At 38.8% G+C, this 17,848-nt stretch overlaps 1 long non-coding RNA gene across 1 annotated transcript in view; it reads left to right on the top strand.

Annotated features, from left to right (window-relative positions):
- LOC115898777 overlaps positions 1–17,357 on the top strand; it is a 62,790-nt gene extending 45,433 nt beyond the window's left edge. Inside the window, exon 4 of the long non-coding RNA XR_004058445.1 lies at positions 17,239–17,357. This is a non-coding gene — a long non-coding RNA (uncharacterized LOC115898777). The remainder of the gene's footprint in view (positions 1–17,238) is intronic.
- The last annotated feature ends 491 nt before the right edge of the window (positions 17,358–17,848 follow it).

Raw genomic sequence — 17,848 nt, 5'->3', positions numbered from 1 at the left:
ATATGTGCCACATTTTCTTAATCCAGTCTGTCACTGATGGACATTTGGGTTGATTCCAAGTCTTTGCTATTGTGAATAGTGCCGCAATAAACATACGTGTGCATGTGTCTTTATAGCAGCATGATTTATAATCCTTTGGGTATATACCCAGTAGTTGGATGGCTGGGTCATATGGTACATGTAGTTCTAGATCCTTGAGGAATTGCCATATTGTTTTCCATAATGGTTGAACTAGTTTACAATCCCACCAACAGTGTAAAAGTGTTCCTATTTCTCCACATCCTCTCCAGCACCTGTTGTTTCCTGACTTCTGAATGATTGCCATTCTAACTGGTGTGAGATGGTATCTCATTGTGGTTTTGATTTGCATTTCTCTGATGGCCAGTGATGATGAGCATTTTTTCATGTGTCTGTTGGCTGTATGAATGTCTTCTTTTGAGAAATGTCTGTTCATATCCTTTGCCCACTTTTTGATGGGGTTGTTTGTTTTTTTCTTGTATATTTGTTTGAGTTCTTTGTAGATTCTGGATATTAGCCCTTTATGTTGCTCGGAAAACTGGCTAGCCATAAGTAGAAAGCTGAAACTGGATCCTTTCCTTACTCCTTATACAAAGATTAATTCAAGATGGATTAGAGACTTAAATGTTAGACCTAATACCATAAAATCCCTAGAAGAAAACCTAGGTAGTACCATTCAGGACATAGGCATGGGCAAGGACTTCATGTCTAAAACACCAAAAGCAATGGCAGCAAAAGCCAAAATTGACAAATGGGATCTAATTAAAGAGCTTCTGCACAGCAAAAGAAACTACTATCAGAGTGAGCAGGCAACCTACAGAATGGGACAAAATTTTTGCAATCTACTCAGCGTTTAAATTCTAAACAACTCATTTTTGAAGCAACTGTATTCTAAGTTCTAAATATAGTTGCTTCAAAGGAGAGCCAGTTGGCAGGATATGATGACTATAGTCTCACATTTTGATAGCCTGGAATCAGTGGTAAATAAGACTGGCTCATGATGGTCTATGTTTAAATTTTCAAAAAATGTGAGCTGATTGACATCAAGCAGCTTGAAAATGGCTATGGTGGGAGCACACACAAAACAGCACATCAGCTTTTTCATTTTATTTGTTTTCAGAGACTCAGTTTTAAAATTTTATTAGCTTCTGCATGGATTCAAAATGTTCATTTGTTTACTGATATATACAAGCAAACATTGTGAAAATAGCATTTTTACTTCCTTTCCCAGCATCGATTGTGTGATATTAATCACTCCAGTTTTCACTTGATTAATTATCGTTGTATACCGATTTCCATCCTTTTACATTTTAAGTTATGTATGACTTTATATTTGCAGTGAACTTCTTGTAAGTATATCCTCGAGTATTGTTTTTCTTTATCCAGCATGACAACCTCTGCCTTTTAATTGGGGTATTAAAAGACTATGACTAGGGGGCGGAGCAAGATGGCCGAATAGGAAGAGCTCCAGTCTCCAACTCCCAGCGCGAGCGACACAGAAGACCGGTGATTTCTGCATTTTCAACTGAGGTACTGGGGTCATCTCACTAGGGAGTGCCAGACAATCGGTGCTGGTCAGCTGCTGCAGCCTGACCAGCGAGAGCTGAAGCAGGGCGAGGCATCGCCTCACCTGGAAGCGCAATGGGGAAGGGGATCCGTTTTCCTAGCCAGGGGAACTGAGACACACAACACCTGGAAAATCGGGTAACTCCCACCCCAATACTGCGCTGTAAGCATACAGGCACACCAGGAGAATATATCCCACGCCTGGCCGGGAGGGTCCCATGCCCACGGAGCCTCCCTCACTGCTAACACAGCAGTCTGCGGCGATCTATCCACAAGGCAGCAGCGAGGCTGGGGGAGGGGCGCCCGCCATTGCTGAGGCTGAAGTAGGTAAACAAAGCTGCTGGGAAGCTCGAACTGGGTGGAGCTCACAGCAGCTCAAGGAAGCCTGCCTGTCTCTGTAGACTCCACCTCTGGGGACAGCGCACAGCTGAAGACCAACAGGGGAAGTAGCGGGAGCCGGTGCAGACGCGAACGACTCTGTCTGACAGCTTTGGGGAGAGCCGTGGATCTCCCAACGCGGAGGTTGAGATCTGAGAACGGACAGACTGCCTGCTCAGGTGTGTCCCTGACCCCTGAGTAGCCTAGCTGGGAGAAATCCCCCACTAGGGGCAGTCTGACACCCCACACCTCACAGGGTGGAGTACACCCCTGAGAGGAAACTTCCAAAGGAAGAATCAGACAGGTACACTCGCTGTTCAGCAATATTCTATCTTCGGCAACCTCTGCTGCTGATACCCAGGCAAACAGGGTCTGGAGTGGACCTCAAGCAATCTCCAACAGACCAACAGACAGTCCTTCTGACTGTCAGAAGGAAAACTATCAAACAGGAAGGACACCTATACCAAAACCCCATCAGTACGTCACCACCAACAAAGACCAGAGACAGATAAAACCACAAAGATGGGGAAGAAGCAGGGCAGAAAAGCTGGAAGTTCAAAAAATAAGAGCGCATCTCCCCCTGCAAAGGAGCGCAGCCCATCGCCAGCAACGGATCAAAGCTGGTCAGAGAATGACTTGGACGAGAGGAGAGAAGAAGGCTTCAGTCCATCAAACTTATCAGAGCTAAAGGAGGAATTACGTACCCAGCGCAAAGAAACTAAAAATCTTGAAAAAAGAGTGGAAGAATTGACAGCTAGACTAATTAATGCAGAGAAGATCATAAACGAAATGACAGAGATGAAAACCATGACACGAGAAATACGTGACAAATGCACAAGCTTCAGTAACCGACTCGATCAACTGGAAGAAAGAGTATCAGTGATTGAGGATCAAATGAATGAAATGAAGCGAGAAGAGAAACCAAAAGAAAAAAGAAGAAAAAGAAATGAGCAAAGCCTGCAAGAAGTATGGGATTACGTAAAAAGACCAAATCTACGTCTGATTGGGGTGCCTGAAAGTGAGGGGGAAAATGGAACCAAGTTGGAAAACACTCTTCAGGATATCATCCAGGAGAACTTCCCCAACCTAGTAGGGCAGGCCAACATTCAAATTCAGGAAATACAGAGAACGCCACAAAGATACTCCTCCAGAAGAGCAACTCCAAGACACATAATTGCCAGATTCACCAAAGTTGAAATGAAGGAAAAAATCTTAAGGGCAGCCAGAGAGAAAGGTCGGGTTACCCACAAAGGGAAGCCCATCAGACTAACAGCAGATCTCTCGGCAGAAACTCTACAAGCCAGAAGAGAGTGGGGGCCAATATTCAACGTTCTTAAAGAAAAGAATTTTAAACCCAGAATTTCATATCCAGCCAAATTAAGTTTCATAAGTGAAGGAGAAATAAAATCCTTTACAGATAAGCAAATGCTTAGAGATTTTGTCACCACCAGGCCTGCCTTACAAGAGACCCTGAAGGAAGCCCTAAACATGGAAAGGGACAACCGGTACCAGCCATCGCAAAAACATGCCAAAATGTAAAGACCATCGAGGCTAGGAAGAAACTGCATCAACTAATGAGCAAAATAACCAGTTAATATCACAATGGCAGGATCAAGTTCACACATAACAATATTAACCTTAAATGTTAATGGACTAAATGCTCCAATTAAAAGACACAGACTGGCAAACTGGATAAAGAGTCAAGACCCATCAGTCTGCTGTATTCAGGAGACCCATCTCACATGCATAGACATATATAGGCTCAAAATAAAGGGATGGAGGAAGATGTATCAAGCAAATGGAGAACAAAAAAAAGCAGGGGTTGCAATCCTTGTCTCTGATAAAACAGATTTTAAACCATCAAAGATCAAAAGAGACAAGGCCATTACATAATGGTAAAGGGATCAATTCAACAGGAAGAGCTAACTCTCCTAAATATATATGCACCCAATACAGGAGCACCCAGATTCATAAAGCAAGTCCTTAGAGACTTACAAAGAGACTTAGACTCCCATACAATAATAATGGGAGACTTCAGCACTCCACTGTCAACATTAGACAGATCAACGAGATAGAAAGTTAACAAGGATATCCAGGAATTGAACTCATCTCTGCACCAAGCGGACCTAATAGACATCTATAGAACTCTCCACCCCAAATCAACAGAATATACATTCTTCTCAGCACCACATCACACTTATTCCACAATTGACCACATAATTGGAAGTAAAGCACTCCTCAGCAAATGTACAAGAACAGAAATTATAAGAAACTGTCTCTCAGACCACAGTGCAATCAAACTAGAACTCAGGACTAAGAAACTCAATGAAAACCACTCAACTACATGGAAACTGAACAACCTGCTCCTGAATGACTACTGGGTACATAACGAAATGAAAGCGGAAATAAAGATGTTCTTTGAAACCAATGAGAACAAAGATACAACATACCAGAATCTCTGGGACACATTTAAAGCAGTGTGTAGAGGGAAATTTATAGCACTAAATGCCCACAAGAGAAAGCAGGAAAGATCTAAAATTGACACTCTAACATCACAATTAAAAGAACTAGAGAGGCAAGAGCAAACACATTCAAAAGCTAGCAGAAGGCAAGAAATAACTAAGATTAGAGCCGAACTGAAGGAGATAGAGACACAAAAAACCCTCCAAAAAATCAATGAATCCAGGAGTTGGTTTTTTGAAAAGATCAACAAAATTGACAGACCGCTAGCAAGGCTAATAAAGAAGAAAAGAGAGAGGAATCAAATAGATGCCATAAAAAATGATAAAGGGGATATCACCACTGACCCCACAGAAATACAAACTACCATCAGAGAATACTATAAACGCCTCTACGCAAATCAACTAGAAAATCTAGAAGAAATGGATAATTTCCTGGACACTTACACTCTCCCAAGGCTAAACCAGGAAGAAGTTGAATCCCTGAATAGACCAATAGCAGGCTCTGAAATTGAGGCAACAATTAATAGCCTACCCACCAAAAAAAGTCCAGGACCAGATGGATTCACAGCTGAATTCTACCAGAGGTACAAGGAGGAGCTGGTACCATTCCTTCTGAAACTATTCCAATCAATAGAAAAAGAGGGAATCCTCCCTAACTCATTTTATGAGGCCAACATCATCCTGATACCAAAGCCTGGCAGAGACACATCAAAAAAAGAGAATTTTAGACCAATATCCCTGATGAACATTGATGCAAAAATTCTCAATAAAATACTGGCAAACCGGATTCAGCAGCACATCAGAAAGCTTATCCACCATGATCAAGTGGGCTTCATCCCTGGGATGCAAGGCTGGTTCAACATTCGCAAATCAATAAACGTACTCCAGCATATAAACAGAACCAAAGACAAGAACCACATGATTGTCTCAATAGATGCAGAAAAGGCTTTTGACAAAATTCAACAGCCCTTCATGCTAAAAACGCTCAATAAATTCGGTATTGATGGAACGTACCTCAAAATCATAAGAGCTATTTATGACAAACCCACAGCTAATATCATACTGAATGGGCAAAAACTGGAAAAATTCCCTTTGAAAACTGGCACAAGACAGGGATGCCCTCTGTCACCACTCCTTTTCAACATATTGTTGGAAGTTCTGGCTAGGGCAATCAGGCAAGAGAAAGAAATCAAGGGTATCCAGTTAGGAAAAGAAGAAGTCAAATTGTCCCTGTTTGCAGATGACATGATTGTATATTTAGAAAACCCCATTGTCTCAGCCCAAAATCTCCTTAAGCTGATAAGCAACTTCAGCAAATTCTCAGGATACAAAATTAATGTGCAAAAATCACAAGCATTCTTATACACCAGTAACAGACAAGCAGAGAGCCAAATCAGGAATGAACTTCCATTCACAATTGCTTCAAAGAGAATAAAATACCTAGAAATCCAGCTTACAAGGGATGTCAAGGACCTCTTCAAGGAGAACTACAAACCACTGCTCAGTGAAATCAAAGAGGACACAAACAAATGGAAGAACATACCATGCTCATGGATAGGAAGAATCAATATCGTGAAAATGGCCATACTCCCCACGGTTATTTATAGATTCAATGCCATCCCCATCAAGCTACCAATGAGTTTTTTCACAGAATTGGAAAAAACTGCTTTAAAGTTCATATGGAACCAAAAAAGAGCCCGCATTGCCAAGACAATCCTAAGTCAAAAGGACAAAGCTGGAGGCGTCACGCTACCTGACTTCAAACTATACTACAAGGCTACAGTAACCAAAACAGCATGGTACTGGTACCAAAACAGAGCTATAGACCAATGGAACAGAACAGAGTCCTCAGAAATAATACCGCACATCTACAGCCATCTGATCTTTGACAAACCTGAGAGAAACAAGAAATGGGGAAAGAATTCCCTATTTAATAAATGGTGCTGGGAAAATTGGCTAGCCATAAGTAGAAAGCTGAAACTGGATCCTTTCCTTACCCCTTATACGAAGATTAATTCAAGATGGATTAGAGACTTAAATGTTAGACCTAATACCATAAAAATCCTAGAAGAAAATCTAGGTAGTACCATTCAGGACATAGGCATGGGCAAGGACTTCATGTCTAAAACACCAAAAGCAACGGCAGCAAAAGCAAAAATTGACAAATGGGATCTAATTAAACTAAAGAGCTTTTGCACAGCAAAAGAAACTACCATCAGAGTGAACAGGCAACCTACAGAATGGGAGAAAATTTTTGCAACCTACTCATCTGACAAAGGGCTAATATCCAGAATCTACAAAGAACTGAAACAAATATACGAGAAAAAAGCAAACAACCCCATCAAAATGTGGGCAAAAGATATGAACAGACATTTCTCAAAAGAAGATATTCATACAGCCAACAGACACATGAAAAAATGCTCATCATCACTCGCCATCAGAGAAATGCAAATCAAAACCACAATGAGATACCATCTCACACCAGTTAGAATGGCAGTCATTCAGAAGTCAGGAAACAACAGGTGTTGGAGAGGATGTGGAGAAATAGGAACACTTTTACACTGTTGGTGGGATTGTAAACTAGTTCAACAATTATGGAAAACAGTATGGCAATTCCTCAAGGATCTAGAACTAGATGTACCATATGACCCAGTCATCCCACTACTGGGTATATACCCAAAGGATTATAAATTATTCTACTACAAAGACACATGTACACGTATGTTTATTGCGGCACTATTCACAATAGCAAAGACTTGGAATCAACCCAAATGTCCATCTGTGACAGACTGGATTAAGAAAATGTGGCACATATACACCATGGAATACTATGCAGCCATAAAAAAGGATGAGTTTGCGTCCTTTGTAGGGACATGGATGCAGCTGGAAACCATCATTCTCAGCAAACTATCACAAGAACAGAAAACCAAACACCACATGTTCTCACTCATAGGTGGGAACTGAACAATGAGATCACTTGGACTCGGGAAGGGGAACATCACGCACTGGGGCCTATCATGGGGAGGGGGGAGGGGGGAGGAGGGAGGGATTGCATTGGGAATTATACCTGATATAAATGATGAATTGATGGGTGCTGACGAGTTGATGTGTGCAGCACACCAACATGGCATAAGTATACATATGTAACAAACCTGCACGTTATGCACATGTACCCTAGAACTTAAAGTATAAAAAAAAAAAAAAAAAAAAAAAGACTATGTCTAATTGGGGCATTAAGAGACTAGACTATTCTCATTTAGTGTTTCTAATGATACAGTTAGGCTTAAATCTACCTGCTAGTTTGTATTTCATTTGTCCCATCTCTTAATTGTACCTTTTCACTTTTTTCTGCCTTCATTTGGATTGAGCATTTTTGTGATGGCATTTTTACTCTTTTGTTGCCTTATTAGCTATAATTTATCACATTCTACCTTAAAATATATATTAGTTCATGTACAGTATAGAAACTTTGCCTTTGTTTACTTTTATTTTTCCCTCTCCCAGCCTTATTGCTATTGTCATATATTTTACTTCTACATATGTTTTCGATAACACATTACATTTTAATTATTTTGTCTAAAGACAGTTATCTTTTAATTGAGACATTTAAATAAGATATATGTGTGTATGTATACGTATATATGTATATATGTGTATGTATATGTGTATATATATGCATATAGAGAGATAGATATTTTCATGTTGTTACCATTATCACTGCTCTTTATTCCATTATATAGGTACATATTTCCATCTGGTATTGTTTTCCTTCTGCCCAAATCATTTCCTTTGATGTTTCTGGTAGCTCAAGTCTGATGTTGATGAATTTTTTCAACTTTTATATATGTTAAGAAGTCTTTATTTCATTTTTGAAAAACATTTTATTTAGTATAGTATTATGGCTTTGTATTTGTGCATTCTCGCGTACTACAAATACATACTTGAAATTGGGTAATTTATAAAGAAAATAGTTTTAATTGGCTCATGGTTCTGCAGGCTGTACAGGCTTCTGTTTCTGGGGATACCTCCCGAAACTTACAATCATGGTGGAAGGCAAAGGGGGAGCAGGCACCGGTCTTATGTGGCTGGAGTAGGAGGAACAGAGAGAAGCGGGGAGGTGTCATACACGTATAAACAACCAGCTCTCATGATAACTCACTCTCACAAGAACAGTAAGGGGGAAGTCCTCTCCCATGATCCAGTCACACCTCCCACCAGGCCCCTCATCCAACATTGGGAATTACAATTCAACATGAGATTGGGGTGAGGATACAAGTCCAAACCATGGAAGTCCTCCCCCATGATCCAGTCACCTGCCACCAGGTCCCTCATCCAACACTGGGGATTACAATTCAACATGAGATTTGGGTGGCGAGGCACAAATCCAAACCATATCGTTCTACCTTTTGCCTCTCCCAAATCTCATGTCCTTCTCACACTGTAAAACATAATAATCACTTCTCAACAGTCCCCAAAGTCTTAATCTATTTCAACATTAACTCAACAGGCCACACTCCAAAGTCTCATCTGAGACAAGGCAAGTCCCTTCCACCTATGAGCCTGTAAAATAAAAAACAAGTTAGTAACTTCCAAAATACAATGGGGGTACAGGCATTGGCTAAATACTCCTAATCTAAAAGGGAGAAATCAGCCAAAACAAAGGGGCTACAGGCTCCATGCAAGTCCATAACCCATTGGGACGGTCATTAAATCTTAAAGCTCCAAAATAATCTTTGACTTCATGTCTTATATCCAGGCCACACTGATACAAGAGGTGGACTCCCAAGGCCTTGGGCAGCTCTGCAACTATGTCTCTGCAGGGCTTTTCTCCTATGGCTGCACTCAACAGCTGGTGTTGAATGCCTGTGGCTTTTCCACGTACACAGTGCAAGCCATCGGTGGATCTACTATTCAAGGATCTACTATTCACAGCTCCACTAGGAAGTGTCCCAGTGGGGACTCTGTGTGGAGGCTCCAACCCCACGTTTTCCCTCCTTCCTGCTCTAGTAGAGGTTATCCCTGAGGACTCTGCCCCTACAGCAGACTTCTGCCCAGGCATCCGGATGTTTCCATACATCTTCTGAAATCTGGCTGGAGGCTTCCAAGACTCAACTCTTGCTGTCTGCACACCCGCAGGCTTAGCACCACATAGAAGCTGCCAAGGCTTATGGCTTGTACCCTCTGGAGCAGCAGCCTGAGACATATCTGGGGCCCTTTTAGCCATGGCTAGAGCTGGAGTGTCTGGGACACAGGGAGCAATGTCCCAAAGTTGCACAGGGCAGCAGCACCCTGGGCACGGCCAATAAAACCATTCTTCCCTCCTGTGCCTCTGGGAATGTGATGGGAGGGGCTACCATGAAGATCTCTGAAATGGCTTGGAGGCATTTCCCCCATTGTCTTGGCTATTAACATTTGACTCCTCTTATGAAAATTTCTGTAGTTTTCTTGAATTCCTCCCAAGAAAATGGATTTTACTTTTCTGTCATATGGTCAGGCAGCACATATTCCAAAACTGTATGCTCTGCTTTCCTTTTAAATATAAGTTCCAGTTTCAGATCATCTTTTCGCTCATGCATATGTGCGTACACTGTTAGAAGCAGCCAGGTTAAATCTTGAATGTTTCACTGTTTAGAAATGTCTTCCGCCAGATAACCTAAGTCATCATTCTCAAGTTTAAAGTTCCACAGATCCCTAGAGCAGGGGCACAAAGATAGCAGTCCATTTGCTAAAGCATAGCAAGAGTGACCTTTACTTCAGTTCCCAATAAATGCCTCATCTTCATCTGAGACCTCATCAGCCTGCCCATCTCTGTTCATATCACTATCAGCATTTTGGTTAAAACCATTAAATAAGTCTCTAGGAATTTCAAAATGTTGCCTCATCTTTCTGTCTTTCTGAGTCCTCCAAACTGTTCCAACCTCTTCCCATGACCCAGTTCCAAATTTAGTTCCACATTTTCAGGTATCTTTATAGCAGTGTCCCACTCCTAGGGACCAATTTTCTGTATATGGTTCTGCCGGCTGTACAGCCTTCTGATTCTGGGGAGGCTTGAAGAAGCTTGTAATCATGGCGAAAAGTGAAGGGGAAGCAGCACATCTTACATGGCTGGAGCAGGAGGAAGAGAGAGAAGGGACAGGTGCTGTACACTTTTAAACAACCAGATCTCATGAGAACTCACAAGAACAGCAAGGAGGAAGTCTTCCCCAATGATTCAGTCACCTCCCACCAGGCCCTTGTACAAAAATTGGGGATTACAATTCAACATGAGACTTGGGTGGGGATACACATCCAAACAAGCTTGATTGCTGTTTTTTTTTTTTGTTTGTTTGTTTGTTTGTTTTCTGTGCTTTAAAGATGTTACTCCAATGTCTTCTGCTTTCATCATTCCTGAGAAGAAAAATGCTATCATTGTCATCTTTATTCCTCTGTATGTATTGTGTGTTTTTTTCTCTTGGCGAGTTTGAGATTTTCTCTGTATCACCTTTTTTTTTTTTAAGCAATTAGATTAGGGTATATTTCAATGTAGTTAGTTTTCTTCATGTTTCTTATATTTGGGTGTCATTGAACTTCTTGCATGGATCTGTGAATTTACAATTTTCATCAGCTATAGAAAATTTTTAGCCATTGTGTCTTCAAATATTGTTCTGCCTCTCCTCTCTTGAATACTGTAACTACACATATATTAGGTCCTTTGAAGTTGTCCCAGAGGTAGCTGATGTTTCTTTTCACTCCTTCAAATTATTTATTACTGTATGAGTTTCATTTTGAATTTTTCGTATTACTCTGTCTTCAAGTTCACTAAATTTTTGTTATGAGATTTGTAATTTTGTAATTTGCTGCTAATCCCAGCCAGTGAATTTTAAATCTGAAGCATTGTAGATTTCATCTTCAGAAGTTTGACCTGGGCCTTTTTATATCTTTCATGTCTCTACTTAGCTTACTTAATATATGTAATACAGTTATAGCAACTGTTTTAACATCCCTGTATGCTAATTTTAACACTTGTTTCAATTCTGTATTACTTTTGATTGGTTGATTTCTTCTTAGGGCATGCATTTTCTTATTTTCATGATGGCTAATTTTTGGTTAGATGTCAAATGTGAATTTTACCTTTTTGGATGCTGTGTATTTTTGAATTTCTATAGATATTCTTAAGTTTTATTCTGGGCCATAATTAAATTACTTGGAATGATTTTTATTATTCTAGGTATTTGTTGTAAGATTTGTTAGGGAACCAGAGCAACATTTAGTCTGTAGTCTAGATTCAAGTCTCATTGTTCCCTACAACTGAGGCAAGCTCAATAAGTCAATAAATCAAGCTCAGTCATCAGTAAGTGCCTTATTGACTGTGAATTGTTAAGTTTTCCAATAAGGTGGTAACAGGAACTAATTCTAGCCATCTATGAACACTGTTTTTTTTAAATCTTTTTTTCTCTAGTAATTTCCTTTTATGCATACACTGATGAGTACTCTACTGAATATTCAGAGGGTATCTTCTGCAGTTCCCCAAAGTTCTTTCTCTGCAGCTCTCTCCTCTCTGGTATTTTGTTTTGCAGACTCTACCAATTTGTTCTCCTTGGACGCTCAGCTTTCTTTCCTCAACACAGGGATTATGTTCTACCAGAGTTTCATTTCCCTATTTTGTGACCTGGAAACTGTCTCATGACAGTAACCTGGACAATCATAGGGCTCATCTCATTTCTTTGCCATCTTTCAGGGATCACTGTCATTTTTTGCCTGAAATCCAGTGTCTTAAAAATTTGCACTTCATATATTTTATTTGACTTTCTTGGTTGTTTCAGGCAGGAGAGTGAATCCAGTCTCCCTTACTCCATTTTGACCAGATATGGAAGATGAGGAAACTGAATATGATCTGATATTCAAGATAGCTGCTTTGTAGTATTTCCCTCCATGGTTATTGGCTATGATACCTTCTATATTTATAAGGTAGAGTATGGCTTACAAAATGCCATAATATATATATATATATATATATATATATATTTTTTTTAACCAACATCTATTCCTTCTTTTTATAGTAACCACATACTGATTTTTTTCTGGTAAAGATCCCCTTTTCACTCTGCGTCTGTGTGGGTCTGGCAGGGATGACATCACTCTGAAACAAGCAGAGTTGTCACGTGACCCAGATCTGACCAACCAGGATCTCTGCCACCTAAATCATAGATATTTAGTTTAGGGATGGGCAAATTGGTCTAGGAATTAACTCCATAATTTTTGCTAGATCTATCGGAAAGAATCCATTTCATTCCACTGGATTTGTAGTTAGTCAGATATAGGAATAGAGCTACTGAAGGCAACCCGCATGCTCAGTCATACATACACAGAGAGAAAAATAGAGACCAACTCCTTTTGACATTTTTGAGACCCTGGATTTTCCTAGAGTTTTCAATTATGAATGAATTCCCTTTGTTTCTAAAGCCAGTATGAGTTGGGTTTCTACCAATTGCACATGGAAAATTCTGACTCACACATAAGTGATTATTGTCAGAGATAAGAGAGATGAGTAAGGAGATAAATAATTTCACCAATGCTTGAAATACAAAGTAGAAAGTATTCACTCCTACATGATTTCAGGGAAAAGAGAAATTGTAATAAAAATATAGAAGTACGATTTCTTGTGTACCTATGCTAAATATTGTATATACATGATCTCATTTAATCCCCAGGTAAGCCTAAGTCAGTAAATATTTATTTTTATTTAATTGATAAAGAAACATAGCTTTGGAGAGATTAGATAATTTTCCTAAAATCATGCAGCTAGAAAATGGCAAAAGCAAAGGAGTAAACTCTCTTTCTTGCTTCAGTGTTTTAAAACTTCATTATTCTTTGGTGTGGCATTGAGGAATCTGAGAGGGCTTTGTGAAGAAAATGGACCTTGGAAGATGAGTGTTGGAGGAAAGGAAGGATATTCCAGGTAGCAAGAAGGGGAAGAACAAAGGGACAATGTTAAATGTCCTGAATTTGATTATTGTACCATTATCATGAAGAAATATGTGCTTGTTGTTTGGAAATACACACTGAAATATTTAGAAGTGAAGAGTCATAATTTTTGCAATTTACTCTTAAATGATTTGGTAGGAAAAACAAAAGAGCAATAATTATTTTTTAAGTGACAGATTTTGTAAAATTTGAAAGTAAAAAGGCATCAGTTTTCTGTATTTGACTGAAGCCACTGGCTGTAGCAAAAAAAGCCACATTTTCTTGCCCCAGGCCTTACAGCTGGAAACTGACAGAGCTGGAACAGAAACCTATGGTTCTTGCCTCTTATTCTATTGTTTAAAAGTGGGTGTGATGACATTAAGTTTAAGAAATTTATTTTCGTTTATGACCTATAGAAAATGAATCCTAAAATTGGGGTGAAAATATTGTTGGTATATTTCTCTTTAAACTCAAATTTTGTTGACAAAATAATGCAGATGAAGACTTTGCTAAATGCCTCAAGCAAATGAAACAAATATAATTTCCTCTTTAAGCTAATTCACAGTGCGTCTTGCTACTCTTTACTATACATGAGATGCCAGATGTTGCCAGATAGGGACTGTCAAAACATGGTGTGTCTGCTTTAGGGAGCTGAGTGAATCACAATTTACATGTTTCGTCTTTATTTTTTTCTCTTAAGAAACATTATTGCATTCATCCTCATATAAAATACACAGATTGTTGTTTGAACAACATCCAGTAAGGGAGCATTGAGAATCTCAGGCATACATAGACAGAGTATATATTTAATTTGGGAATATCTTCCAAATAAAATATTATTTGAAAACCTAATTGGACACATTACAAATGTATATCACTGTGATTCTTTGTAGAGAACCTTGGGAATCAGAAAAAGCTACAAATTTACAAAATGTTTTTTGCAGCAAAAACAAAGCATGAAATATGCCAGCCACTGTTAAGACACACACTGTGTAGTTCATAATTCCATAATAATGTGGCATTCATTAAGGGTTTGCTTTTGATTTAAATCGGAACTCTACATTATCTCCCTTTGATCATAATAATGCATAGTTCTCAAACACACAAATTAAATACTTTCCCATCAGGTTATTTTAAAAATATGAGAGAGGGGGAAGGAGAAAAAAACAACTTGGAAGAGTTCTCTCATTGTTCTTGGGTCTCCTTGGGTAGCCAATGACTGAGTGCCCCAGAAACTTCAAGACAGCTGGTAACTATATTGAATGTTGGGGAGTTTGTCACACTTGTGTATGTTAAATTAATTACAGTGAACAGCAAACAGATTAGGTGACCTAAATGGAACTGAAGAATGGGTTCCTGCAAATCAATTACGTCTCAGTGTTGGTTAATAGAAACACATCTTGCAGGTATGTGGGGACAGGCAGCAGGGTAGAGTGACAGCAATACATGGGAGCTGGAGGGACAACTCGTATCTCCTAGAGTGACTGATCTCTGCTCCCCTACATGAAAGCCAAACAAGAGGCAAACAGGAGCTGAAAGAATCAGTAAATCACAGAGCTGGATTATGCAGCACTAATAAGGATGCTTCCAAAAGTTTGATTAATGTTGGTTGATTGATTAAAAGTGAGACATAGCAAAGTAGTACAGTCATGAAATCTGTCTAGCAGAGACCAGTGAAGGACAACATCTGCCTGCTGTAATTCCACTGATGTGGGGGAAAGTGGGAGAAAGAAAAAGATCATTCTATTTCCCTCCTTCTTGATAACTGATGATCTGAAACTTTTCTGTCTTTGGCTCTTTCCTATGTGAATTACTTACCACCACTCCTTGACCTCACCTTCAAGAAAATAAAAAATTAAGGAAAAAATAGTACTGTGACCCCTATTACATTGCAATATGATTCTATGTGCCATAAAGGAAAACCATGTAACAAGGCCCAGATGCTATTAACAGGACAATTGAAACCCAAGGCTTGCCCTGACTTTCTTTCCTAATCTGGTGTTTTGAGAGTAAAAAGAACAAATGAAAGAAAATTTAAAAAAGGTGAAAGAGAATTAAAAAATAGGAAAAAAAAAGCAGACAATGGAAAACCTTTACTTTTTAGTCATTTTCTGCTACTCAGTTTTATCAATAGAAAATTATGGGCCATTTCCTTCCTGGACAGGCTTTCTATTTCCACATTGGTGAAAGACACTTTTGTATGCATAGTGTGCATGCTATGTATCAAGTACTTGAAATTGATCAAGAAATGGATAACAATGAATTAAATCATATTTGTGGTTGCACATTATGCTGAACATAAAAAAGTTACTGGCAAGTCTAAGTCACTTACGTTTTTTTCTTAAAATAGAAAAGACAAGGTGATTGTATTGAGGAAAGAAAAAGGAAGGCCATTAGCAGAGGATGAAAAAGTACGTAAGAGGTAAAGTCTGCAAGCAAAAGAACTAGACAATTATGAAAGTTCAGATCTAGGTCCCTTAGAGTTAATTTCATTGAATGGAAAAATCATGAGCCAGAATATCTAGACCTAGTCTGTGCTTTTGCTCACTGAAGATGTGATCTTGGATAAGTCATTAAACCTTTGACAAAGGGCCTCAGTTTCATCATACATGAAGTAGAGAATATAAGCTATTTGTTTACCTCAATTATGGAGTACCAAAAATATTTATGAAGTTCTTACTAAAAAGTTAAAGCCGTATAAATGTTAATGGTATGTTTATGATTATGATTATTTTTTACCACACTGATAAAGCTCCCATTGAGCGAGTGAGAAGCTAGGTCTTATCCTGCACTGGAGCCAACAGAAGCTGGAATAAAACAGCTAGTGTTGCTTAAATACTTGTCAGGTGTCAAGAACTGCAGTAAACCCTTTGTGTGCATCAAATCATTTAATCATTACAGTTCTCTAAACTAGAAATATTGTTAGCCCCATTTTATAGATAGGGAAACAGAATCAGTGATTTGCCCAAAGTCATGTGGCTAGGAAGTGGCAATGCTGTGATGTGAATCTAGGCCTATGTCAGTTACCCTAAACTTGCTGCTTCCAAATTGAGATGGAGAACCCAGGTTAGATCAGGTTTCCTGAATGGAGTGCACTATATCAGAGCTGCCCTAAGGAAAGTGGTTCACATTTGGGGATTCCTTTCTTCAAATAATGCCTGTTAGTATTAATGTGATAAACTCATTCATGCTGAGATGCTATTCCTTCCAAGAGTCTAAAGAGAGTAATGCTTAACCTGTAGAATGAAGTAATAGCAGTAGTACTAAAGACCTTGGAAAGAGAAGGAAGAGAAGGAAACTGAAGGAACTGGAAGGATTTTGTGGCAGGGCCTTTTTCAAATCACGCTTTATAGACAGTTGCCTCCTATGTCTACATTTATGCATGTTCTTAGCTCTTCAGAACATTAACGTTAGTATTTTCTTAGTTTTCTAGGGTACAACATATTCATCTGGATTAGAATTATGCTCTGACTGTACTAACTGTGTACCCTCAGAGGAGTGTTAAACTCTCCTGAGCTTTGGCCTGTTTGCAAAACAAAAAGTAATTATTACCTTAAGGAGTTGTTTTGAGGATTAGATGACACACTGTATGTCAGAGTGCCTGTTTCATGCTGTTGTTCCTTTAATAACAATAACAATAATATCTAATAATTTTGCAGTATTTACTATGTATCAAACATTGTTATAAGCACTTAATTCCCATTAACTTACATAATCACAATGACCCTGTGAAGTAGATACTATTATTATTCCCACATTATAGATGAGGAAACTGAAGCACACAGGAATTGACGTGCCTGAGGTCACACAGCTGTGGTTTCAAATAAGTAGCTTGGCTCTCTGATTGTTGCCTTCCTCTACAAATTTTCAGAAAACAAATCCATAAAAGAAAGGAAGTGAAAATTTTGAGTGATGAAAGTACAGTTGGATTCTGTGTTACTTCTGAAGCTGAAGATTTTTGAAAGCACAATGGGTAAGTTCAGGATTATCTTTTTTAAAAAATGAACAACAGCAACATTAACATAGCTAACATTTATAAAGCCTTTCATATGTACTAGGTCCTATAGTACCTCTCAGTAACCCTGACCTATAAAAATTCAATAGATATTAATATTTGGTATCATGATTATAAAGGTCACAATCTAGTAGGATAAATAAAACATGTATTAATTAGAATACAAACTAGAAAGTGCAAAGTGATAAGAAGCATTAAGAGAAAGTGATATTGGAGTTCAGAAGCAAGAGAGTCACTTTAAAGGTGAGAACTTACATGCTGCAGACAACTAAAGAAGGTTTAAAAGGGAATGCAGTTTACAAGAAAGAACTTGAAGATAAGATAAGGTTTGCAAGATGCAGAACAGGAAGGGGAGTTGAATTCTGAATAGAAGACACCGAGTCAGTGAAATGAACAGAATGTTTTGGGAACAAATAAATCATTTCATTTGTGAAGGAGGCCATAGGAGATAAAGTCAGCAAATTAG

This window comes from Rhinopithecus roxellana, chromosome 7 (genome assembly GCF_007565055.1).
Source record: "Rhinopithecus roxellana isolate Shanxi Qingling chromosome 7, ASM756505v1, whole genome shotgun sequence".
Taxonomy (NCBI): Eukaryota; Metazoa; Chordata; class Mammalia; order Primates; family Cercopithecidae; genus Rhinopithecus; species Rhinopithecus roxellana.
Note: the sequence above shows the minus strand (reverse complement) of the source record. Positions and strands in the feature narration are given on the sequence as shown.